This window comes from Sus scrofa, chromosome 7 (genome assembly GCF_054392235.1).
Source record: "Sus scrofa isolate SSC_HxYL_T2T_F1_AM1 chromosome 7, Sscrofa_HxYL_maternal_Yorkshire_Landrace_v2.0, whole genome shotgun sequence".
Lineage (NCBI taxonomy): Eukaryota > Metazoa > Chordata > Mammalia > Artiodactyla > Suidae > Sus > Sus scrofa.
Genome location: NC_139389.1, coordinates 113078523 through 113105168, shown reverse-complemented (window position 1 = coordinate 113105168; position 26646 = coordinate 113078523). Strand labels below are relative to the sequence as shown.

General features: G+C 40.4%; 1 protein-coding gene and 1 long non-coding RNA gene across 44 annotated transcripts in view; both read right to left on the bottom strand.

Annotated features, from left to right (window-relative positions):
• The window catches only part of NRXN3 (neurexin 3), a 1642123-nt gene that overhangs the window by 757904 nt on the left and 857573 nt on the right, over nt 1–26646 (bottom strand). The gene's annotated exons all lie outside the window — the stretch shown is intronic.
• On the bottom strand, nt 636–9314 carry LOC146401863 (uncharacterized). Its single transcript, XR_014811232.1, has 2 exons — nt 7288–9314; nt 636–6750 (listed from the first exon to the last, which is right to left on the bottom strand). It is a non-coding gene; the product is annotated as an uncharacterized LOC146401863 (long non-coding RNA).

Genomic DNA, 26646 nt, shown 5'->3' with positions numbered 1-26646 from the left:
GCATGTGACCAGGACCAAATGTTATCAGTGTTGATGGTCTCAGTCCTTCCTTCACCTCCATCTTTTTTTTCAGGAAGACATTTACCTAAGTAATTATGGAAGTTATAAACTCTTTTGTCCAACAGGTTTACAGTTAAAGTGTTTTTATGATAAAATTTCCTGTGTGATTAAATGACATGGACATTCTAAAGTAAGTGTGCCTTGTACAATGAAAAACCTATATTTGAAAGTAAAGAAAAAGAACTAGGGACAGATGAAAGAGAAACTGTTATACTTCCAGAAATCTATAGATATTTTTCCAAGTGTCTGCTCTCCTTTTCTTTCGTTGTTGTTTATTTTTGGTTGTGGTTGTTTTGTTTTATTTTTTAAGGAAAAGTTAGATATCTAGAGAGGGTAAGGATTTCCAGAGGGTTGGATCATAGCTGAGTGACCTATGATCCCTTCAGTATGTTCAGAGCCTCATCTTTGTTCTCCCACCATCATTTCTCTCTATGTTAGCCTACACTGAACAGAATTATCATCTGTAAGAAATATTTTTTTGTTGCTTCATGTCATTGAAGTGAACTGTGTTCCCCATAATTTATATGTTGAGTTCCTAAGCCCCAGGACCTCAGAATGTGACCTTATTTGTATTCTTTGTGTGTGTCTGTGTGTGTCTTTTTTTTTTTTTTTTTTAGGTCCACACCCATGGCATATGGAGGTTCACAGGCTAGGGGTCAAATTGGAGCTCTAGCTGCTGGCCTACACCACAACTGCGGCAACACCAGATCCGAGCTGCATCTGAGACCTACACCACAATTCACAGCAATGCTGGATCTTTAACCTACCAAGCAAGAACAGGGATTGAACTCTGTTCCTCATGGAAACAAGTCAGATTCATTTCTGCTGAGCCACTCCCTTATTAGTATTCTTTATAGAGGTAATCAAGTTAAAATGAGGTCTTCAGGCTGGGCTCTAAACCAAAACGACCAATGTCCTTATTAGAAGTAGAAACTGGGGCACAGCACACACACACACATGGAGAATGTCATGGGAATACTGAGGCAGAAATCAGAGTGATGCAATGGTCAAGTCATGGCTTTACAAGATAAAGAATGACAAAGATTTCCAACAAAGAACCAGAGGAGGAGAGAGCACGGATCAGATTCTTCTTTACCATCCTCAGAAGGAACAGATGCTGCCAATGCCTTGATCTCTGACTTCTAGCCTCCAGGACAATATGCTCCTGTTGTTGAAGCTACCCAATCTGTGGTACTTCGTCTCAGCAGCCCTCAAAACTAACACACCTCACCTTCACTTACAACATCCCTCGGCTCTTAGTAAAAATTCAAACTCTCTGGCCTAGGCTATATAGTCTCCATATCTGGATTTACTTAATCTTCTAGATGAGACGCCCTTCCCCCAAATTCCGGCAATCTTGATTTTCCACAGTCTACCTCATGCCCTTAAAAAAGTCAGTGCCAATGCCCATAATATTGCTCTACCTGTCCCTTTCCTTTCTTGACCAGGCACGATCTTATCCATCTCTCAGGATTCAAATCAAATGCTCCCCCTGTGAAGACTATCTAGTCTATCAGGAACTTAGACATCAAAAAAAAAAAATGGTGTTATTTGTCAACTTAACTGGGTTACGGTTGCCCCATAATTTGGGTAAACACTATTCTGCGTGTGTCTGTGACGGTGTTTCTGCATGAGATTCACATCTGAATTGGTAGACTGAATAAAACAGATTGCTCTCCCCAATGAGAGTGGGTCTCATGCAATCAGGTGAGGGGCTAAGTAGAACAAAAGTCTGAGCAAGAGAGAATTTACTGTCACTGCCTGACAGTCTTGGGCTGGGCACTGGTCTCCTCCTGCCTTCAGACTCAGATTGGAACGTGCACCTTTGACTCTGCTGGTTCTCAGGCCTTCAGACTCCAATTCTTGAGATTTCTCAGCATCCATAATCACTCAAGCCAAGTCTTGACAATAAATTCCCAAATATAGATATATATATATAAAGATATATCTCCTATATGTTTTGTTTCTCTGATGAACCTTGAATAATATATCCACCAAACTCAAAATAGTGATTTATTTGGGAATTTGGGAGGATAGGATCTGGGTGAGGGGGATGCACATGAGGAGAGTTTAACTTCATTTTTTTTAGAGAAGAAAAATATAAATACATGCTGGTTTTATAATTAATAAAAGACTGAGGAAAGGATGACAAACTGTTAACAGTGGTTGATTCTGGGTAATGGAATATATAAAAAAAAACTACTATCCCCTTTTTACTTTTGCAAATTCTTTTTTTTTTTAAAGTGGAATAGTAAGTCCTGTCCTTGAAGCTAGAGGAAGAGAAGAATGGCTGTTTAATATTAAAAAATAAGACAACAAGCTCAAGATGGAGTCACTTATGCTAAGCCCCATGTCACCAAACAGAGACTTAGATTATAGGCTTGGCTCTCCCAGAAATGGAATCTTGAAACAGTCAATTGGGAATCACCTGATAAGCACTAGTTAGGTCATCTGCCTAATAGACCCCAACCACCTCTAAGAGAACATAACTCTGCAATAACCCATCTTTTGCCTGTATAACTTCCTTGTTTCTGCTCCTTGCTGCCTATTAGCCTTTCATTGTATACAGATCCTGGAAGCTCCTTTCTATCTACTAGATTGGATGCCACCTAATTCAAGTTGATTTCTGTTTATATAAACTCTTAAAATTTTTAATATGCTTCCATTTATCTTTCAACATTAGAAAGCCAGCTGGAGACCAAGAAATAACTTCAGGGATTCGATCATCCAAAGACACCCTCTTTTACCTACAATCTCAATGGTCCCCCTCCTGTGCATTTTCTTGGGACTCTTCATGAAAGGATAAATGGAATCTATTTCATCCCCAGGAAGACTGCAGTAACTGCCTGAATTCCTGTATCTCTTACAGTCCATTAACAACATTGAAAAGAAATGTTGTGCCTTCTTAAACCTGGTTTTTATCAAGACTTTACTTTCATTTCCAGGACGGCATTGTGGTGCTGCTAGGAAAGAAGCTACCACATGTTCTACTCATGGCTGTGCCACTATCTCCGCCTTTAACTCTGTGATTTTCTCCCAGATGAAAACCACCGATGACAAGCTGATTAAGTACCTTAAGATGCCTCATAAGCTTATATAAACACAGGCAATTTACCTTTTAATTCATTAGGAATTTATCTTATCTTGCTTTAATTTTATAGAAATGATCAGAATATTTATGTCTTGTATACTTCTTACTTCTTCACGCACATAGATTTTTATGAATATGTGGATTCACAAAAGCAAGGAAACATGTATACAGGCCAAGATAAATAATAGGAATACACACACACACACACACACACACACACATATATATATATATATAAACACAGAGTGGATTTAAATGAAAGGAATTTTAGTAATATCATTCCTGTATCCATATCCTCATTTTTAAAATATAAAAAGGAAGGATCTACTATTCCAAGATGTTAAACTGTTTATGTGGTTCTTTTTTTCTTTTCTTTTTTTTCTTTTTTTTTTTTTTTCAGGGGCCACACCCTCAGCATATGGAGGTTACCAGGCTAGGGGTCAAATCAGAGCTACAGCTGCTGGCCTACACCACAGCCACAGCAATGAGAGATTCAGGCTGTGTCTGTGACCTACACCACAGCTCACGGCAACTCTCGATCCCTGACCCACTGAGAGAGGCCAGGGATTGAACCCACATCGGTACAGATACTAGTTGGATTTGTTTCCGCTGTGCCACAGCGGGAACTGCTATGTGGTTCTTTAATGGTAATATTTTAGGAGTCACTTTATCTTGAGCAAACATAAATAGGTTGTGAAAACCTAAAATAGTTTCTTGTTCTTGACTTTTTCTTTTCCCATCAGCTTATACTCTAAGATGACACAATCTTGCTCATGACACATCACTTTATCACCATGGAAATGCCTATGATGTTGTGGCAATATATCTTTCAAACAAGATTTCCTATGGGTTCTGAACTGCAAGAAGTAGGTTTTGTTAATATAAAAGATAGAGTAATTGTCAATTCATTGTTTGCCTAACCTCCTTACCTTTAAAGGATAACTGCATTTGGGCCCCTTACCTTTCAAGAATGTGTAAATTCTCAACAAAAGAATTCAGTGTTTGGAAGCCTGGAGTTTAATTTGATATTCAAACCAGAATCTATTCAACAGAAACAAAACCAAATGCAAACGTGCATCCTTAGTTGAATATACCAACAGTTTGCTTCCCCATTTATCACAAAATATAAGGGTAAATTGTGTTAAAATTCACCTAAATTGTCACCTAGTCCTCCTCCCTTTCTCAAAATATGTACTACACAAATTATTGCCTTTAAGGTAGTAATTTCAGGTTGTTCACCTCAGAATTATTGCTGCCAATTGCCATTATGGTAAAACCTATTTTCCCTGTAAGAATTCACAAAACTCAGAGACTCAGGGGTTTTTGTTTTGAATTTTATATTTTTCTCTTGCATGGAAAAAAAATTGAATAGAGACAGAGAAACAAAACACAAGAGTATTACAAAACCTTTGATTACTATAATTACACTAAAAGGAAAACAAGACCTTTCTCTCAGTACCAGAAGTATGAATAATTAATGGACAGGAAGAAGATAGAAAAGCTATAAACCATTGTTAACTGATCTGCAGGGCCACCAGAGAAGGTGTTGTGCCCTGAAAAAAGTGACTCCTTATTGCAATTTCTTCCCAACCCCAGAAGAGCAAGCCTCCTCCTCTCTCTTTTGCCCCCAGCCTTACAACTCATTGTGGAGTTGTTTTCAAATGTATTAATATCCTTCTGGGGGGCCTGAAAGACATTCCTGGAAACTTTGTCATTGTGCTGTATTTGGAAAAAGAGTGAATTGTGAATGTTCTTCCTCTTAAGGGCAGGCAGAGAAAACTGGAGCTTTGTAAATGTTTTAATTACAATTTCCCTCACTGAATTGAACCCATTGAGCATAATGAAAGAAAGAAAGGATGTAGGTGTGGAGGGAGGGACAAGCATGGGAGAGGAATTGGCAGGAGATTTCAGCCTGGCCCCTGCAGGAACCAGCTGCTTGCTGCTCCAAGCAATGAAAATCTTCGCATGTAATTAATTCCAGCGATCAAAAGCCTGCCTTGTTTTTCCAGGTAATGGGGAAGCACTGCTCCTGATGGGACCCCTTGAAGATACCAAGAAGCCAGTGGCTAAATCAAGCAATTTAAAAATTATAGGCATTTTGCTAAATAAATGAGCATGCTCCAGTGGTGACAAAGAGGATTTCCAAACAGCCCTCTACTTATTTATTTGCTTGTGTGTTTCACCTCAGGACAGAGAACGCTCAGGGAGCAGAGCTGGGGTCTCTGGGTGAGGTGTGATAGATTAGCTCAAGCAAACTGAAACAACAGCTATTACTCTTCTGCCCACTCTGGCACCAGGCTTGCTGTCCTGTTACATGGACATGGGCGATGGAGCCAGGATGGGGAGGGCTCTCTTCATCCCTCTCTTAAGGTAATAAAGTGAGTTGGGATAAGGATGTGGGCAACTCATGATGAATCCAATTTGGTTAGCAAAAGGAAAAGGGGGTGATTCTTGATGACACAGATCTCATCATCATGGAGGGTAGAGGCAGGCTGGGTCCACTTCTGGATTGCCAGATCATTCTTCTGATGGTATCCTCATTGTACTGCTTCCTACTGCATTCTGAGTAAAAACCAAACTCCTGCGCAGGGTCTCCTCCTGGCTCTCCCAGCAAATCTTACCTTAAACCTTGCCTCCTGCGGTCCAGCCATGCTGGCTTCATCTCACATTCTCATGGCATTCCTTCATGCTACGGGTGCTTTACACATGCCATTTCTATGACTAGGTGGCACTTTCCTCCCTTTCCTGGTTAACTCTACCCATCCTTCAGATCGCTGTCCATAGTTACTTCCTCAGACAAACTTCTTCTGACCTTCTTGATTCCAACAAATCTCTGAATTGAGCAGCACCAAGTTCAATCACCTTGTGGCCCTCATCACCACCACAAACATACTTTTGTTTGTGAGGTTACTTGATTAATGTGTGTCTCCCCGTCTAGAACGTATGCCCCACATGAACAACGATGGTGCCTCTCCTTATACACCATTATGTTCTCAGTGCTTAGCATATGGGGTATGCATAATAAGTTCTTATTGAATAAATAAATTAGGGAGCACCTCTCATTGCAGATCATTTCTAATTTTCTGGTTTCTAAAAAAAAGGAAAGTCATGTAGGCCATTGAGTAAATGACTGTCCAGCCTGAATTATTACACTCCTATGGTGGACAATGGCACAGAGAGACCAACAAAGCCAGGGCATGTCACACAGTATCTCAGGTAATCACTGATGCACAGTGAACACAGACTTTGCCCCTGGTCTTCTGTAAGCTGGGACAGCCACAGTCTTGGCCCATAATCTAGTAAAAGAGTTATAGCAGAAGCTATACAATAACACTCATAGAGATATGGGGAAAGTATTGGGAGAGGTTGGGGGGACAAAAACAGGAGGAAATTGCATCCTATTGCAAATCTAAAAGAGTGATCTCATAATTCTACTATTATAGGTAACTGAAGTACAGAGAAGTTAACAACATACCCTCACAAAATTTATATGCTACAGAGTAAGATCTCGAAATTGGATATTTCAAATTCTCCAAACCCAATTCTTTCCATCACAGCACATGGGGCTCCTTTCCCTGGCTTTTAACACTGTAAAGAACCTAAAGTTTAATAGCCAGGACATGGAAACAACCCAAATGTCCATCGACAGATGATTGGATTCGGAAGAGGTGGTATATATACACAATGGAATACTACTCAGCCATAAAAAAGGATGACATAATGCCATTTGCAGCAACATGGATGGAACTAGAGAATCTCATACTGAGTGAAATGAGCCAGAAAGACAAAGACAAATACCATATGATATCACTTATAACTGGAATTTAATATCCAGCACAAATGAACATCTCCTCAGAAAAGAAAATCATGGACTTGGAGAAGAGACTTGTGGATGACTGATGGGAGGGGGAGGGAGTGGGAGGGATCGGGAGCTTGGGCTTATCAGACACAGCTTAGAATAGATTTACAAGGAGATCCTGCTGAATAGCATTGAGAACTATGTCTAGATACTCATGTTGCACAGAAGAAAGGGTGGGGGAAAAAATGTAATTGTAATGTATACATGTAAGGATAACCTGACCCCCTTGCTGTACAGTGGGAAAATAAAAAATATATATATTAAAAAAAAAAAGAACCTAAAGTTTTTGGCTATATACACAAAGAAAAAGAAGTCACATTACTCTTCCTAAACCACTGGAACAGAGAGGGAGACTGGCATCCTGACATGTGGCAAACATCCACACATGTTTAAGGAGCATGGACCATGTGGCTGGGTCTGTGCTAAACTGAAGACGGAGTCAGAGAAGACACAGCACTTATCCTCAAGAAGTGTTCAGGGAAAGATGGCCCATTAGAGAAAGAAGCTTAAATGCAATGAAATCAAATTCCTGCAGACAGCTCATGCTATTGAATCTTTTGTTTTCATTTCAAGGCTATTTTCACTTTTGAGATCCCACTAAAGATTTTCTCCTCCAACAGAACTCATGTGGAACTTTGATCTACCTCAGAAGGACACCAAGAGGCTCTCAAGCCCTGGCAAGGATTCATACCCCCTGGTTCCACAGAGTCTGGGGCATATTTCAAAGCTGTTGCTTAGTGCATTTAGCTGTCTCAACAGCAAGGGAACTGGTCCCCAGAGTGAAATATGTGGGTTCACTGAAGGAATAACCCATGTTTGACCTCTGTGTTTCCCCGAACCTGAAAACCAAGGACAGAGCCAGGTGAAATAGGTTTACAGGTACTTGTATGAAAACTGGGAAGTACACAAAAGTGTTGTCCAACTCAAGAGATGGGATTCGGAATAGGAAATCCCTTGGTATAGAATCTCACCTCTGTTCATCTCAACTCCAGGAGGCTAATCCCTCCATTCTTTTACTTCCCTTCCTCTTCCCATTACCTACTGTCCAGTAGAAGTTACAAGAACAGATAAGAACACAAGACTAAAAAGGTGACTTGAGAGTGAAGCTCCTTGTAGCTGCAATGAAATGAAAATAAATAACTAGACACCACATCTGGACACACAGAGAAGCAGAGCAAGTATCTCCCTGGAGGCTTCGGTATGAGTAGGAGACCCAAGGACAGCCTTTCAATCATAGAGCAATGGCCTCATTGGCTTGATCCACTAGGGATATGATGAGCAAAAGGAAGATGACACTACAGAAGGAGACAAGAAGCACAATTAAGAAATACCATATAAAATAGAAATTTACATTTTTCTGGAGGGCATTCCTGAGAGAGACACCTTGGTGTACCCCCAGCTTTTCAGGGCATTACGTGACCATTATGATAAAAGCACAGGAACTGACCATGACTTCTCATGTCTAGAATGAAAGAACTGTGGAATTAGAAGGAAACTTAAAGGTCACCCAGATCAAATTCTCACTCAGTGCAGGAATCCCTCATTCTAATATCCACAAAAAAATAGTTATTTCAGAGACTCTCTTTTCTCTCAGCAAACACATCCTCTCCTGACTCCTTTTATTTCCCTCCCAAGCCTGTCTTCCACTGGCCATTTCTTCACCTGCCCCTTCATCCAGGGCTTAACTTTTCATCCCTTTGATCTGCTGAATCTGGCTGGTCATTCTTCAACCCCGGACCAAAACATATCCTCCTTTCTTTGCTTCCTGTTCCTGGGCTCCCTGATGCTGTTGCAGAAATGTTCACAGCTGCGCTGATCATTACTGCTTAATGGTTTCCAACCTCAGTCTGAACTTCTATAATCGTTTTGTTTACCCCTGTTAAATTCCCTATAGTGGCTTTTCTAAACTCGTTTCTCTCTCTCTCTTTTTTTTTTTTTTTCCAGCCCACATCTCTCTACAAGCCCTTTTCCTTCATATTCTACCTCAGAGAAAATGTGGAGTCATCAGGCATTAGCTCCCTCAATTTTCCTCTCTGCTACCTCCAAAGATTCATAGTTTCACCTGTCTGAAAGGAAGAACATTCTCAATTGCTCTAATTCTGATCTCTCCATTTTATGCCTCATTCCATACCTTGCTTCATCAATGATCACTCTCCTCATCTCAGTATATTATCAATTCTACTACATTTTTTTGAAAGTAAAATCTGTTTTAACCTTGCTTCCTCCTTGGAACATGACTGCCTCTCCCCTTCCTTTTGCTGTCAAACTTACCCAAAGAGCGATCCCTCCATTCACTGACCTCTCTCACTGCCCAGGGAACAGCAATTGGGAATCTTGACTACTCCTCTCCTTAGAGTACCCTCGCAGAGGCTATCAGAAGCCTCGACCTCTCAGAACCAAGAGCCTTACCATTTTTTGTCTGCATAATGTTTTAAAATAGACCTCCATTCTTAAAGCTCTCTCCCCTCTGGACTCGCCCTGGAGCCTCCCTTTCCCAGTCGTCCCTCTCATGCAACCCTAATATTGTCACTCACTAGTCCGTCTTTGGTCCCTGTTCTCTGTAATGATTCTTAAACCATTTTGTTTTCAGTACCATCTTTGGTGCTAGGATATGAAGTGGCACATTGGTAGGGGTTAAATTCACATTGATTACAACACAAGCACTATGTCAGGAAAGCAACATTTTCTGATGTCTAAAACCACAGCCATTGCTATCACCTTATGTGTTTCACTACTCTTTGTAAACAATCAAATCTTCATTGGGCTGTAGGTTATCAGCACATTTTCATCTCTGGCTTTTGTATTTGCTTTATAATGTACCACATCACCTCTTCAGACATCACTATGGCATCTGAATCCTCAGTTACAGAAAAAGGAAAGGTTGAATATCAAATAAGATTTGAGGAGTTCCCATAATGGCTCAGCAGAAGTGAATCTGACTAGTAACCATGAGGACACAGGTTCAATCCCTGGCCTCGCTCAGTGGGTTAAGGATCGGCATTGCCATGAGCTATGGTGTAGGTCGCAGATGCAGCCTGGATCCCACGTTGCTGTGACTGTGGCTGTGGCTGGCAGCTGCAGCTCTGATTTGACCACTAGCCTGGGAACCTCCATATGCTGTAGGTGTGGCCCTAAAAAGACCAAAAAAAAAAAAAAAAAAGATTTGAATACCCACTTGAGAAGGATTATCATTGTATACAGACCAGTGCTTGACTCACTTGGGAAAATTCATATTCATAGCTATCACAACAATAACTTTATAACATATAAGACAATATGACAGTCTTTGGACTATAATTGGGCCAGATATATACACTATGGAAAAAAAAAAACCTCAAAACATAAATATCCAAGTTTTTGTTTTCATTTAGAAAGTGTGGAGATCTGGCAACACAGGCTAACCTTCCCATTCATTAACGATCTATTAGAGATGAGCAGCAGCAGTGTCTTTTGGAAAAGTCATTTGATTTCCATTTTTCCACAGTCCTCAGTATTCCTTATTGTCTTAGGTCTTATCTACTTCACTTATTTATAGTACCTGCCAACCTTCTGAGGACTTTTGCTTTGATGATCCTTGCTTGTACTAAAAACCCCAAATATATTCTTCCAGCCCTGATTATTTTCTAAGCTCTAGGTTCTTATCTCCAACTGTTTCTTGGGCAACTCCATGTAGATGTCCTCCAGATTCTACACAAATTTTCCCTCCAACCAACTCCTCAGCTAGTTTCTATCATCTCAGCTAATGATTCCTCCTGACCCTAGATGGAATGAATTTCATAGTTCTTTGTTCATATAAATAATATGTATTTTTCTGATTTTAATTAGTTGATAATTATCTCAGGATCTCAGTCTCCGTAAATGTGGGCTCAGTGTCTTGTGCATTGTTACCCAATCTACAGCACACACAAAGCATTTAAAAACTTCTTGAATTAAAATGCTTAGATGCCATTGAGTAATATAAAAATTTAAATAAATAAATAATTAAATAAAATGCCTAAACACATTCAGCAATGGATGGTAAACTTAGGCTTTCAACTTTTGGACCACCCCTATTGTATGGAAGTTATAACATATTTCTCCCTTTAATCCTTATGATGTCATCTATAAAGAAATGGAATAAATTATTTCCCTCTTCTAAATGAATGCCCTCTAAATACTTTCCAAACTCTTAGATATCCTTATATACCCTTGTTTCCAGGTGTCTGCCTGATTAAAATCTTTCACGCCTCTGTCCTTATACTTATTCCCACTGTCATGACGTTAAGACCGCTATCATTTCTCACCTAGATTACTGCAAAAACCTCCAACTTCTTCCCATAAATCCATACTTACTCTCCATATTGAAATGAAATGAAATCATACCACACCCCTGCTCTAATGCCTCACTTCTCCAGAGCCCTTAGATAAGGTACAAACTCCTGAACATGTCAGGACCCTTCATGATCCATCTCCTCTCACCTCTGTAGCCTTGTGTCTCTACACTCCCAAACTTGAGCACTATGTCCCAGTCACCCTAAATGGTCTCAAGTCCCCAAGCTTGCCTTCTCCATCTGAGTTCTTATACATGTTGTGTACTTTGCCTAGAATGCACCCAATGTCAGCCTACCATTCTCTACATAAAACCTATTTATTCAGGGCCTTGTTCATTTCCTGGGCTAGGTATGATGGTCCTTCCATCTGTTCCCACAGCATCCCTTTTATTCTCCTACTGAGGTAAGAATGTTAACATACTAATATTGCTTGAGCTCCTCCAATGAGCTGCATGATTTTTCAGGCCTGTCATATGGTGCATGAGAAATATATACAGATTTAATTAAATCTTCTTGGATGTTTTCCCCAACCTGTCTTCATTTGCCAGTGTTTCCCTTAGAATGTATTATTCGGATTCTAACACAATCCCCCTCATGTGGTTAGACCTCTCTTGGGTACAATGAGGATACTACATCACTTGTTTCAATCACTATCAAGCCAAGATTGCTTCTATTTCTTATCTGTACAGTAGGGGTATTACCTTCCCTTAAAGCTCAAAGACTGAGGATTAAATAAAGTGATAAATACAGCAACTGACCCAACCCCAATCCTGGTAAACAGTAGGTAATCAATGAATAACAACTATTGTTAATATGGAATAGAGCATTACCATGATCAACCCGTCTTGGAATCCTATTAGAAAAGTCTACTTCTGAATGAGAAAGAAGGGGAAAGGATCACACAGTTCTGTTTCGGAGCAACGGAAACACGGCGGCCATTAGCACTAAGCTGTCGCTACGTGTCCTGAAGGAACAGAAACAGAAGAGGCCCCGAGAAGTCACAGCGGTGGGCAGAAGGTAGTGGGATCCCACAGTTGGTGCAACATGGTGCATTTGGGGACGGCTGTTAGAGACATCTGCAGCTTGCATGCCACCACTGTATTTACATAAAACATCCACTTCAACTGATCCCTGCAGCTCACAAAAAGTATAAAGGAGCATCTGTTTCCATTTCCAGCAAGTACTATATTTTGTCCTCTACTTCAATATCCTTCAGCTCATAGGTAACACCTTCAAAAAAAGATCATTATTGTTTTCGTACCATCCCAGACTGTTGCTATCAGCTATCTATGGATAAGGCAATGAAGGAGAAAAAAACTATTAATAAAAAAGTTCAGGGTATCCAAAAGAAAATTTGTACGTAGCCTTGGTCCTGGTTCCAAGAGTTCAGTAAAATTACAGAACCCTAAGTTGTCCTTTCTACTGGGGTTCACCCAGTCAAGGCCTCAATTCTGATTACCAAAGGTATATTCTGTCCAGGAAGACTGCTGGAGTAGGATTCCTTGCACAGAGGGTGAATCCTCAAGTGTGACAAATTTGTGTGACAAGTTTTTGCTTAAGTCAAAAATCCTCTTGTAGGGTACGGAAACTCCAAGTGCAATGACGACAGAGATTGTCATCAAGGAAGCTCTGTAACTGCAGACCACACACAGAGTCAATCATCAAAGGCTAAGCCTCCCTTCATCTCTCGCCTTGGACGACAGTAAGAGCCACAGATTCTTGTGTCCTGAGAGCAAAAGTGATTCTTCAAAACATCTTGACTGAATTAGGTAACTTCTTTTGTCTAAGATATTTTAATGGCTCTACATTCCAAATTTGTATATAAGACCCTGCAGTTCCACCCCTGCACCCATACCATATATTTCACCTTCTGCCATAAGCTTTCAGCCACTGGCCTTTCCATTTGAACTGTCCAAGCCTCCATCTCTCTCTTCTCACTCTCAGTCTCTTTCTCCTTAAGACCATCATGCATGCTGCTTCCTCTGCCAGGAACACTGTTAAGTTCCTGCTCTACTCCAAATACGATATATACAAACACACACACACACACTCATACACACATGACACTCACATAAAAACCATACAGACATACTACTTCATCTGCAAGACTTTTTAATCTTTTCAGCTTCAGCATTAATGACCTTTCTTTTGAGAGTCACTTCATGACCATCCAATATAAAGTAGATTAACCTCACTATTCAATGCCTTATAGATAGGATCATGGCTAAAATCATGAACTCTGGAGCCAGACAGCCTAGGTGCAAACCCCAAATCTGTCACTTCCTAGTTTTGTGAGCTTGGTCTAGTTACCTAAAGTCTCTGCTCCTTAGTATCCTCTTCTGTAGAAGGAGGTCACAGTAGCATATGCTTATAGGCTTATTGGAAGAGTAAACACGTTAATACATAAAGTCTTAAAACTCAGCTGGCATGTATCAGGTGATAGGTAGATGTCAGCTCTTATTCTCAGGCTTAGCTGCTTCAATTTCATATCCACAGCTAGATGCAATTCACAGCATCCTTTTTTGTTCCTTCAACAGCACAGGAAAAGGCACATGGTGACAGCAATTTAGCTAGCGAATGAATGAATGGATTTAATTAACACTGATATGTGAAACATGAAAGAAAAAAAACCAGAATCTTCGTATTTTCTAAAAGAATATGATTCATCATATCCTACTCCTTTTTTTTTTTTTTTTCCAGTACATGGGACTCAAAGGCCAACTGCACTTGGCATCCCTGTTAGGTAAGCACAAAGTGCATATTCAAGAAATGAGATTGGGGTAGGGGAGCCAATGCAAGGAAGGAAGTCCAGAAAACACTGCAAATGTGGGCTCTAAACAGGTAGCCTCTGTTCCCTAATGGGCAAGAGAGATGAATTTTACCTTATGCAATGGATTTTTGCATCTTGATTGAAGGAGTGACATCCATTTGGGATAATTACTCATAAGATAATAGTCTAAGAGACAAGACTATGGGAGAACAGTCCTTTTTGTGTCTAAAAGCTAGGAAAGCCGAGTGCCATCTGGCAGTGAGAAAGCTCTCTTACAAGGAGAAATAGTTCATCTCTGAGACCCAGGACTCAGAGGTTCATGCAGAGTTTTCTGTCTCATCTTTTAGGATATAGACTTATGCTGAATGCAGCCTACTCTTTAAAAGTCAAAAATCAGTCCAGGGTAACTATGAGAGAGGATAGAGTTTGTAAATGAGAATTCACAAGTCTCAGGTGTTCCAGGGAGCTGGTATTCTGAAAAATCAGCCTTAGTTCTTTGTAACAACATGAACTGTGAGTTTCTTAGCCTAAGGCGTATCTGAGTTTTATCCCAGAAATAATTTTCTCCTCATACCGAGAGCCTAGATTCCCTAGAAAGACTTACCATGATTTTGAAGTTTCAACAAACGTACATAATTCACTTTGGATAAGTAGAATCCAACAACTTTTTCAAAATGCCGTAGAGAAACCACTAAGACTCATTTTTAATATGTCCACACCAGGTGTAGGGATATAGCAGCTTCTCTCTCTCTCTCTCTCTCTCTCTCTCTCTCTCTCTCTCTCTCTCTCAGCTGCACCCATGGCATATGGAAGTTCCTAGGGCAGGGATCAAACCCATGCCACAGCAGGAACTCAAGCTGCTGAAGTGACAACACTGAATCCTTAACCCACTGCATCACAAGGGAACTCCAGCTACTCCTATCTCTGTTTCAACCAGTTTTCTTCAAATTTAAGAAGCGTGTACCTCAGAATATCCCCACACTCTCTTACAAAGCATTAAAAAATAAATAACTTAAAAATTGCGACAACACAAATCAAAACCAAAACAACTTTAGAAAAATAATTTTTTTTTTTAATTCCAATCACAAGATACCAATGTGAGTGCAGAGTCTGCTTGCTTGACACAAAATTTTCTATCCTAGCTAGGGGAGATGAAAGAACAAGTCCTAGGTCAAGCTCAAAATTAGTCCCCCAGCTCTGCTTTGTTTCTGGAACAAGCATGCCCCCCACTAGCTCCCTGCTGCCTTCCAGATGTTGACATCTCCCCCAGAAGGGCACTGCTATCCCTCCCAATGTCACCTTTCCTTGAGAATTATCTGTTTAAACCACCGAAATTGTCAGGTCACACTGACCAAGGAGATCTTGGAGAAAAGCCAGTTCTTCCCAAAATCTGTTTGATGCCAGCCCCATAAAAATGAAGGCAGCCTATGTCAAACTAGAGACTTTCCAGCTCAAAAATAGCTAAGTGTAAATGTTTCCCCAGCAAAATTTTATTTAGTGCATTCCCTGTTTAGCATCTCATCAGTTAGAGCTGGGCTGAACAAATGCCGTTTTCTGACAATATCCCTGCAGTCCTCCAGCAAAAGCAGCCGCTGGAGCCAGCCTGTCTAGCACTCACACATTTTCCAACTCTGTGCCCATGAGCATGCCTCAGTTTCTCCACAAGTAAAAAAGGGGGTGCAAAAAATAACACATTTTCATGGAGTTGTGAAAAGTCAAATTAAACCACTTTGCACAATAACAACTGCCATTTCATATCAGCTGTTATCACGCACATGCTTTTGGGCCCTCCTAGGTTCATGCCGTTAAGACGGTAGTTCTTTTTTCAGAGGAAATGAATCTCCTCTACCTCCTCTCCTGCAGAGGAAGCAGGTCTGAGAGGAGTGGCTTCTAGAAATAACATTCTGCATCTCCAGTCTGGTTCTCTGGCTTACAAACTGCATTTGGGTCAGGTTGTTTTTAACCTCCCTCTGCTTCAGCTTTCTGCAACTGTAAAATGGGTGGTAACAATAGCATCCCCAATAGTATAGCAACAGCAGGATATTGTGAGAATTAAATGCATTCATGCATGTAAGACATTCGAAAGAGTGCCAGGCACAGAGAGCTTACTCCTCAACTGCTGGTTACTGTTAGGTCACTACTAGACTCTTCGAAGTGTAATAGAATGTTTGTATTTTTATGTAATACCCCATGCTTAAATGAAGCAATGCATCTAAATGCTTCTTAAAGGTTGTAACTCAAAGAGAGTCCGAGGAAGTAGGAATTCTCTTCTGTGATCTGGAATGCATGAACACTGCAGTGGCACCGGCTCAGGGCTTGCTGTCAGTGGGATCTAGAAGGGAGCAAGCTATGTGACCTTGGGCTTCATTGATCTGGGTTTCAATTAAATCGACAAGAAAATGATTGCGCTGCAACCCTGACCTGAAATTCTATAAATGAATGCATGTATATTCTTTTGTAGATGTCCTTACGGCTATTTCAAGACAAAGGGTATGTAATGTTTATCAGAGTCTCGTCTAGTCCAGATCCATTTCTTCTCTTGCCTTGTCTCTGCTCTCAGCAGATCCATGTGCCAAGCACAGCACATTCTGTAAATGTGCACCGGGGTTTCACTTCTGTTTCAGCCACCGTGCTGCTATCAATCTGGCAGAGGAATAGGGATGCACCAATTCTTGGTTCAAGTGTTTGCGCTGACATTGATTTGAAGTGCGACTACAAGAAGATTATTTTAATTGGTGCCATCGCCTCTCTTTTTCACAGGACATTACCATTTTATGATGATGTTAATGAATCAGAGTTTATAATGTGCTTGGAAAAATCTGAATGAAGAGTCTAAGTGAAGTGGAAAGGGCCATCAATTCTAGTCCACAGCAGATAATCCAGGATGAGACAGGAACAGGAAGGCCAAAGAGCAGAAGTCTGGAAATAGAGGGCGATTGTAAGAGATTCCCCCTGGAAAGGCTTCCCAATGGCATAACTTATCTAGAGAGGAAGGTAAAGGCTTTTGAGAGATGCACATAATTAATTAAGGGACTTTAGTTTACTGTTGCGATATTCCCATTTCTCTGTTCTCTAGGTGACAGTAAGTCCCAGAGCAGATGTTCCGATGGAGGAAAAGACTATAACAGATAATCTGGGCTTGGAGAGACTCTCCTAGAATCGTGTGTGTGTGCGTGTGCGTGTGTCTGTCTATCTGTCTGTCTGTGTATTTATGGTACAATTACACAGAATAAAACACATTATTTTAAGTAAACAATTGGGTGAGTTTTAACAAATGTATCCATTAAACCAACCATCCCATCAGGATATAGAATATTTCTACCACCCCAGAAAGCTTTCCCATGGCCTTTCTTGTCAATACTCACCCCTCCTAGTCAATTAATGCTACGATTTCTAATGAAGATTGGTTTTGTCTGTTCTTCAACTTAATATAGATGCATTTATACAAAACATATTCTTGTATTTTTTTCTCCCATACGATATTCTGTGTTTGAGATACATGTATGTTACATTTATCTGTAGTTCATTCCTTTTTATTGATTATTAGTATTCCATCATATGAATAGACCCTATTCTGTTTATCCACTCTCTTGCTGGTGGGCACCTGTCCACTTTCCACTTTGCGGCTATTATGAAGCTAAATGTTTGTCCGTGGTATTTTTGTGAATATATGTCTTCACTCCTTCTGGATAAATAACTAAAAGTGAACATTCTGGGTCTTAGTTTCGGTATGCTATGTTTCATTGTAGTAGAAACTGTCAAACAACTTTCCAAAGTGATGGTACCATTTTTTTCATTTCTACTTGCTCTGTATGAGAATTCTAGTACTCCCAGTGCTCACCAATATTTGGTGTCATTCTTTTTAATATGAATCATTTTCATGAGTATGAAATGATACCTCGCTGTGATTTTAATTTCCCCGGGGGTGGAGTATCATTCCATAGGCCTATTAGCCATTTACATATCACCTTTTATTTTGCCAAATTTTTACTGTCTTTTTATTAGAGAGCTGTAGGAAACAGTCATATATTCTGAAGACAAGTTGTCTTTAGATAAATATCTTGGAAAATATTTTCTCCTAGTCCACAGTTCACCCTTTAATTTTCTTACAGGTATTTTTTGAATAGCAGAAAATTTTAATTTTGATCAATACCAATCTACTTCTTACTGCTTTTGTATTCTCTCCAAGAAATTTCTGTCTACCTTAAGGTTGAAAAGATATTTCCCTATATTTTTTTCTAGAAGCTTTATAATTTTATCTATGCCTTTAGGTTTATGACCCATCCCAAATTAATTTTTCTCAAAGCTATAACTCAAAACATTTAATTTCTGCCAGGTCTGAACAGCTCCAAAGTAGTTCCAGAGAATAGTTTTTTTAGATAGTGTACCAAAACTAAAAGTAAGTGGTTGTTGATGGTGTTTTGTTGTTGTTGATTGGTTGGTTTTGAGTTTTGTTTGTTTGCTTTTGTGGTGGGGGGAGGGCAGAAAGGGTGGATGCTGGCTTGGTTTTGCTTGCCACTCTCTAAGTACATCTAGAAGAAATAAAATCTATATCATAATATCAGGAACATTTATTATGTGCCAGAGACTCTTCTAAGTGTTTTACATGTATTAGCTTATTTAATCTTCAAAATCCAGCAAAATGAGACATAGATAAATTAAACATATCAATGGTCATATAGTAAAGAAGCACTTGAGCCAGTTTTCAAGCCCAGACAGGTGGACACCAGAACCCCCAGAAGTAGTCACCATAGATTTATGCTTAATTCTGCCAAATTTAATATTAACAACCTATTTCAAGGTAGAATGGAGTTAAACTTTATTGAGTGTCTACTGTGCCAGGTGTTATGTTAGGCCTTTCTATTTCATCACATATAATCTTCAAAAATGTCCCCATAATTCCCTGTGATCAGGTTTTTCCAGAGGAGTAAATTTAGGCTAGAGCGAGGCTGCACTATCAATGATGGATCTAAGAGTTGAGTCCAGGTGATCAGACTCAAACCCCATGCTTGTTCCACTAAAAGACCCTGTGTCTCCAGAGATCCAAGTGACATATTGTTGGAAGAAGCATGTAGGGGAGGGTTTGATAGTGAAAGCAAAGTTGAATTAGGTCTATAGCATTTTTCATTTAAGCTAACAGATCATGGGAATATTTTCTGTCTGAGAGTATGTCTTAAGATTAAATCCTTGAGCCACAAGCATACTTATTGTTTGCCAATGTCAGTTTATAGGCCTTACTCATAGAAGAAAATGACCCCTTCTAGAAATCATGCACATATGCAAATTATCAGGCTTTCCCTGCCTCTTGCTTCTTCCACTCATAGCCTTTTCACAGGGACCATAATAGATCCCAATTGCCTCTCACACTCAAAGAATAGACCACAGCTACTACTGTCAGATCTGGAAGGGAAAGGAAAGTTTCCAGAACTATAGAAAGGAGAAAAATAGGTTTTGTGTTTATCTGTTGCCTAAACCCAGATCAAAGGATGGAAGCATATTCTGACATGCCACAAGCATCCTGTTATACTTGGAGCTGAACAACAAAAGAACTATGTGTTCTCTGAAGTGCTGGGTTGAAACCCCTTGTTTGCAGCAGTGAAGAACCTGATAAGAAGAACCTGGAAGGCCACTTATCAGGAGAATTTTTTTTAAATCATATTAAGGAAAGGAAATTCAACTCAGTAAAAACTATATGCCTATAGTTCTCAGAGTTTCTAATATGTCATAAACACAGGGGAAGTCGTTTTGCCCAAAACCAACTGGGGAGATGCCTACTGCTTCCTGTAAAAGCTAGCAAGCACCACTCCAAAAGAAACAATTCTGGGTCAGAGAAAAGATGTAGGTGGAAAAGAAAGCCCTGAAACACTCTAAGGTCTCACCCCTCCAAAGGTAGTTGAGGGACTAGCAGCATCAGCCTCACCTGGTGGTTTGTAAACATGCAGATTCTCAGGCCCTACCCAGCTCAGTGGAATCAGAAACTGATCACCCTAGTGATCCCACATATACACACTAAGAGGCAACTAAAGGAGGGGGAAGCTATCTGTGAAAGGTATGTGCTTGTTTCCCAAATGTTTCCTGTAGGAGTGTTGCTCCAAAGGTCCCTCTGTCATTCTCTGAGCATGAGTAAAGCTGGAGTGGCCTCTCCCATTTCACAGAGATCCCTTAAAAAGCTTGCTTCCTGTGGATCTGTGAGTCGGTGAGGTCTGTTAGTTGTGAGCTTCCTTGGATGTGTCAGCCACATCATGAAGAGGACATTCTCAGGGGCCCCCTGCTCCAGGCACCCAGGGAAGCCCTGCCCCAGGGCCCTGAGTCTCCTGTGCTCACCGCAGCAGGGCTGCTCCTCACTCTCTAAGGGCATGATTCACGGGGTGAGTGGGGATGCAGGCTCATTCTTTACGGTCCCATCAAGCTCCAGCAAACAGGAAGGTGCAGCGCCTGGGATTAGGACTGGCCTTCTCTGTTTATGGCCTGTTCTTGGTCATAAATTTGGAGCAGGAAGGCCGAGTGACTGCCGATAGTTTCGGGCTGAAAGGGGAGCAGGAGAAGGTAAAGGAGGGGTGTGGGCAATGCCATGAAAAGCTAACTTGGAGCCAGGGCTCCCTCAAGGTCACTTTGCATCTGCAGAAGAAAAAAAAAAAGATTTTTCTCATTTCTTATATTTCTGTGTCATTACAGACACAGATTTGATAAATTCTGACCAAAAGAAAGCTGATGTTTTTGTTTTTTGGGGTTTTTTTCTTAAGATGCCATGTGTTTATGAGAAGGCCTAAGCAATGAAGCATAAAATCAAAAGCCACTAGAGGAGTTTTCTCATTGGTGCAAGGGCTACAAATCAAGGAGATGATTTGTGCTTGGTTTAATGATGGTTCCAGAAAGAAAGAATGAAAAGGAAAAACTGGGAACGGTGAGAGAAAAAGCAGAAAAAAAACAGGATCAGAATGTCCAGGATTTGTTGACAGATAGTGTCTAGAACCAGAGAACTAATCAGCCTGTGTGCACACACACACTTGTGAGTCTAATTTCAGACACTGAAAAATGTGAAAAGTATTTGGTGAAGGAAGAAATCAACATTGATTTAGTAACAACAAGCCAGCTAATTTTTCCAAAATTTTATCAGCCGTATTAAGAATTACAGAAAATATTTATCAAGCACTCAACATGCGCCAGGTAATATATGTTACTTTGTCTCATTTAATCATCACAACAGGATGAAAAAGGTACAGCTATCATTCCCCTTACCACGCAGATACAGAAAGTCACTTGGCCACGGTCACATAGCTAGTTGGTAGGAAAGCATTAACTCAAACTCAGGGGATTTGGGCTCAAAAATATGTGCATATAACTAGTGCCTTCTTCCACTTCCTATTTCACATTTGGGGACAATCAGCCACTAAAGATTAAAATGCAATATGTTTTCTCAAAAAGAATCAGAGATTTATGTTGGAAGTCTGTCTCAAAAGAAGGCTTTGCCTTAGTGAGCATAATTAGGAAGAAAAGGAAATCAGTGGTCTTATTTCAAAGGGCACAAAATCTAAGGCAGTGGTTTTCAGCCAGGAGGAATTTCGTCCCACAGGGAACACTTGGTAATGTCTAAAAATAATTTCTGTTGTCATAACCAGGGGAGGGCACTACTGGCATCTAGTGGGTAGAGTCCAAAGACAATGCTAAAGATCCTACAACACACAGGACAGCTCCACAACAAAGTATCACCCAGTCCAAAATGCCAATAATGCTGAGCCTAAGGAATCCCATAGCCACGCTATAATCAGAAAAGGTCCTTCACATAGTAGCTTTAAATTTCTCTCAGTGAAAATGAGTATCTCTCAATCCCACAGTGTCATGCTATCAGAGACAAAAAAAGACCTTTTCACGGCGCTTTATAGAACTGGAATCTGCAGGTGAGGCAGTCAAGGCACATTCACAAAGAGACCTGGCGTGCTCTGCTGCCTCTGTGGATAGCAGTCATCCATAGCCTGCTGCAGCCTCCCCTGCCATCAGCCTGCCCAGGAGCAGCAAAGCAGAGGCCATCCCAGACCACAGGTCAAAGGATGCGAGGACCAAAGAGCTCTAGGACCTGGTACTCCTCAGAAATAAAGGATTTGGGGAAATTGGATGAGTGTGTAATTTCAAACCCTTTCATTGTTTTTCTAGCAGGAATCCTGGCCAGACCTAATATGATGGGGGGGTGGGGAGCTCATAGTGCAAAATGGCTTCATTTACTCCAGCAAGCAATCACCTACTGAAATCTTTGATCCTAATCAACCCACATCCTTCCCAACTTGACTTCTGGCTCATGCCACAGTCCTGCTTTGTTCCCAAGTTTACAGGCCTTTCCCAGTATCTAAAATGGATATCTGTCAAGGATTCTAGACAAGTTGTATTGAGGGGAGCAAACTGAAGAATCATAAAGATGCCAGTAAAGAGAGAGTCCAGAGGGAAATCAATTTTAGGGGCTTCATAACCAGGTCACTTGGTAGGGCTTTTGACAGAATTTAATATTTTTATGATAATTCCCACCATTTCCTTTAATTCCTATTTCACTGCCTGGCTGCCTGATTTAACACGGGATTATTCTAAAAAAATAAATTCTCAATTAACTTTCTTAAGAGGTAGGAAAAAATGAAATGGCATTTGTTTGTACTGTATGTTCTGAAGCTTTATTGGGCTGCTCACTGAGTGGAAATAAAAGATTTCTGACTTTGGCCAGCCATTCTACTGCAGTGATAATTAAACAAAATCTCACACACACACACACACACAAAATCCCTTAGCTGCATTTTGAATCCTTTCCTCTGCACTAGTTGCTCCCTTTCCAAGACAGCAGGACAAACCATACCAATTTAGGAGAAGCTGCAATAACCCAGATGGCAGAACTTTATTGTTAAAATGAGCAATTTTAACTACTCTTAGCACAAAGGCACACTTACCCTATCTTTCCTATTCTAATTTTCAAACATTAAGGAGAGAAAGAAAGAAAAGGATACTCTCTCCAAAGATAATCTTATATTTCAAAATTAGCCCTTGCACCTTCCTGTGTAAGCTCAGTGTTCTAGAGAGAAGTGTTCTTCACTTTCCTTACTGAAAGCTTCAGAAAGAGGTTAGGTTCACATCCAAGTGTTTTCATAATAATAATTTTAAGGACAAGGATACTGAGACACTCTGAATTGAATGGTTTTTAGAGTCCCCTAGAACCCAAGGTTATACTTAGAACCTATCTCCCCTAACCCCAGTCCAATGCTCTCTGAATAAACTGCATTTATTCACAGTATAGTCCCTTCTCCTCAAATATGATTATCCATTCTAAGCATGGCATTATAATAGATCTGCTCTTCGACTTTAAATAACCCTTTCCCAAATTTAGCGGGTCACCAAAGCTCAGTTACAATCTCCATGGATGAAAGACCTGGTAAAAAACAGATTCTCTGACACATGCTATGTCATTTACAATTCTGGACCATAGATTTATTATCCTCAGTCAGCAACCAAGGGAACTGAGATTCAAAGAGAAAAGGTGACAGTCATGTGCCTGGAATTTAGAAGGCTCTCAAAAAATGTTTAGTAAACATATGATCCAAAATAACAGCTGTTAAGAGGAAAAGTCAGGTTTGGAACTCAGGTCTTCTTACTGTTACGGCAAGGTTTACTCCACACAGTGTGTGTGCCTGTACATATTGCTCCCAGAATGCTCTCCGTACCATCTTTGAATACTGAAACCCCACCCAACCTCCAGACTCAGCTCATATATTCCTCCAAGAATATCCTAACAGTCCCTGTAATTCATTCATCCTTCCTCACCCATCCTTATCTCTGTAACCACAGCATTTTGCGTAAATCCTTGTTAGACTATTTAACAAATATTTCCCTAGAATTATAATTATTGTTTATATTTCTGTCTCTCCAGGAACATTTATTCATTCGGGTACTGACCTATTTAGGAGACCGCTTTTGGGGCTTACTCTATGTGGGGCACTGAGAGGTATGAGATAAACAGGCTAGGCAGGATTCTTGTTCTCATGGAGTTTTCATGGTGGGGGGGGTGCAGGCAAAAGATCATTATAAAATATGATCTGCTGTAAAGGAAACCATTGGGGTGAGGAGACAGGGTACTAGGGAAAGCCATTTAGATTAACAGAACACTCCTAGGGAGTGCCATATGATCTGAGGCTGAAGAAAGGGAATGAGAGACTATGAGAAGATCATGAGGAAGGTACTACAGGCCTGGACCTGGGCAACTCCTGGACTAGTGAGGCTGGTCAGAGTGCCCAGAGAACTCGGAGCAAGAGGGCCCACACTTGAGCTTGGAGGGGGCAGGACAACGTTCATTGCCCCCGCAGCAACAGGCAAAAGTATGTGTTTTGCACTCAGCCACAGCTGGGTCCAAAAACTGTCTTGTCCCTTACAAGCTGTGTAAACTTGGACAAATCTCTCAATCTCTCTGATTCTCCATATCCTCAAATGAAGGGAAACTGAAGAGAATCAATAAAAATGTACTGAGTGGAACCTGTGTTGCCCCAGTTCTACTCAGAAACCCATGAAAGTATGAGGCCCATAAAATAGTTATGGGTTAGCTATGAGTCCTGCAAACACTAACAAAGGGAAATTACCTAAAATTAGGCTCAAGTGCATAGATTTTTCTAAGTATGTCCCTTGCAGCCAGTTGAGGCTGAGGAGTAGGCAGGCACATACAGGCATGGTTAAAGAAAATTTTTTAAATCAACATAATATTTCTAATTGAATGAAAAACATCAAAATTCATACATAAGTAAATGAGAAAAAGAAATGTTCCTTCTTTTTGCTATTTCTTTGGGCCGCTCCCGTGGCACATGGAGGTTCCCAGGCTAGGGGTCTAATCGGAGCTATAGCCACCAGCCTACGCCAGAGCCACAGCAACGCGGGATCCGAGCCGCGTCTGCAACCTACACCACAGCTCACGGCAATGCCGGATCGTTAACCCACTGAGCAAGGGCAGGGACCGAACCCGCAACCTCATGGTTCCTAGTCGGATTCGTTAACCACTGTGCCACGACGGGAACTCCCAAGAAATGTTCCTTCTTACCGTGGATTGTTAAAAAATGTAGAGAGAATGATGGAGTTAAAATATCATCTAAGTCTAAAGGAGATTAAAGAAACATATGACAAATAAATTTAATGCATACTCATGGATTATACTCTGGATCAGAAAAAAGTTATAAATGATATTAATTAACATGATAAAATGTCTCCTGTGTTAGATAATAATGTTGTATCAGTGTTAAATTTTCCAATTTTGATTTAAAAAGCAAAGACTGAGCATTAAAATACACCAAATGTTTTCCAAGAAAGAATATCTATATATGTATATACTTATATACATATATAGATATTTAGATATGGACATGGTTTACCTAAGGACCAGCTCTGAGACAGAGGCACTACCTTGGCGGAGAAGGTTTCAAGGTTTGCCGTCTTGCTGGGCCCTCTCCTCAGAATGGAGAGCCAGATTTGGGCACTGTCACTCGACACTGCATTGACAAATGAGCCCAACGCTCTCAAATGCTGACTCTATTTTTTGAGCTCTAAAAGTAGAAGCTATTTGACAATAGGTTTCATTCTTTCCTAAACCCAATTTACCATCCTCCTCGCACCCATGGTACTCTGGGTCTCTCAGCCACCTGCTGAAATGAATAAAGCATCATTTATGCCAAATAAAGATGGAGAATTTGTCCAAAGATCAAGACAGAATCGGGAAAGAGAAGGCCATGGAGCAGCAGCCCTGTTCGCCTGTGGCTCTGCTGACCAGTGGGCATCAGGGGCAGCCTCTCCTTGGAATCCATTCTGATGTAAGGAGAGCTCTGTGCTGCAAAGGAAAAATGGAGAGCCCAAAGAAAGAGCTGGGATGTCGTAACACTCTGGGAAGACGAACACGCTCAGTCACTCTTGCCCAAAAATCAAATGAAAATATAATCAGTCAACAACAATTACCTGGAGGTAGGAACAGTAAGGAAAGCATGCCCACCGCTGGACATACACTCAGAAATTTAAAATCGACTTTAAATGGAAAAACAGAAACCTGCTAGAAATTTTAGTCCTACAAAGAGAATCTAAATCTATTGTTTTTAACTGAATAGCCACACTCAAACATAAGGTAACACCATTTTTCTTCATAATTGAAAAAGAGACTCTTATCCTGAGTGAAGGAAGTCAGAAAGAGAAAGACAAATACCATATGATATCACTTATATCTGAAATCTAATATACATCACAAAGGAACCTTTCCAAAGAAAAGAAAATCATGGACTTGGAGAATAGACTTGTGGTTGCCAAGGGGGAAGGGGAGGGAGTGGGAGAGACTGGGAGCTTGGGGTAAATAGGTGCAGAATGTAGCCTTCGGAATGGATTAGCAATGAGATCCTGCTGTGTAGCACTGGGAACTCTGTCTAGTCACTTTTGATGGAACACATAATGTGAGAAAAAAGAATGTACACATGTATGTGTACACATGCTGTACAGTAGAAAAAAAAATATATATATATGATAAAAAAAGAAAAAAAAAAAGAAAAAGCAATCTATTTATTTA